The sequence below is a fragment of the Augochlora pura genome, unplaced genomic scaffold, assembly GCF_028453695.1.
Source record: "Augochlora pura isolate Apur16 unplaced genomic scaffold, APUR_v2.2.1 APUR_unplaced_4619, whole genome shotgun sequence".
Taxonomy (NCBI): domain Eukaryota; kingdom Metazoa; phylum Arthropoda; class Insecta; order Hymenoptera; family Halictidae; genus Augochlora; species Augochlora pura.
This window is the reverse complement of record NW_027584997.1, coordinates 1,011-1,847: the sequence shown is the minus strand read 5'-3', so window position 1 is coordinate 1,847 and position 837 is coordinate 1,011. Positions and strand designations below refer to the sequence as shown.

Genomic DNA, 837 nt, shown 5'->3' with positions numbered 1-837 from the left:
GCCACTTCGGGAAAAGCCCGCAGATGTTGCTCTATCTACAAAAAAAAGTTATGCATCATTTTCTACGTATTTAAATTGGGATGAGAAGTATAAAACTTCTCGGTAATATATGAAAAGTAAATGCATACATAATTTAGACATTACTTCAGTACTGTCTCTACTAATTTACGTAATTTCCCGAAAAAAGTTGAAGTATAACTTACAAAGCTGCTTTACTTTAGCAGCATCACTGCCTCCCTCTTCTTTTTGCTGCTGCTGTTGTAGTTGCTGCTGCTGCATAAATATTAAAAATTGATGGAACATTACTGGTTTCACAAAAACAAATTTTCATTAGATCAGCCGGAAATCTCTCTGCGTACAGTTGGCAACTTCGTTGCTTCAGTGGTAACTAAAAAAAAAAGAATTAAGATTAAAATCATTGTCAACATTGAAAGATACCACTACTAATACAAAATCTTATAAAGTAGAGAGTGGGGAAACATGCAACACGCAATCTGGCCGTCCTACAGAAATATGGGCAAGTTCCTAGCTTACCTGCCATTGTCTTCATTGTCTTCAAATGCTTTACCAGTTGTTCGTGGTCTGTGATCACTAAAAAAGAGAATTAATTGAAATTACTTATTGAAATGTAAATATAAAAGTAAAATATGTAGTCTAATTAGAAAAAAAATACTTACTGTTTCTCCGTGAGTTTGTCGCGTTGAATGAAAGAGCTGAAAATAATAAGAAAATTATGTAATAAAATTAAATTATATGAAGATGTTTATTTGGGACAGAAACTGACCATGGCATCCGATTCTGCAGATATTTTTTCTTAAAAAATATCTGCAGAATCGG

General features: G+C 33.1%; 1 long non-coding RNA gene across 1 annotated transcript in view; it reads right to left on the bottom strand.

Moving 5' to 3' along the window:
- Positions 1 to 358: 358 nt before the first annotated feature.
- LOC144477863 (uncharacterized) overlaps positions 359 to 837 on the bottom strand; it is a 1,351-nt gene continuing 872 nt past the window's right edge. Inside the window, exons 2-4 of the long non-coding RNA XR_013495280.1 lie at positions 678 to 713; positions 535 to 591; positions 359 to 388 (exon numbers count right to left, since the gene is read on the bottom strand). This is a non-coding gene — a long non-coding RNA (uncharacterized LOC144477863). The remainder of the gene's footprint in view (positions 389 to 534; positions 592 to 677; positions 714 to 837) is intronic.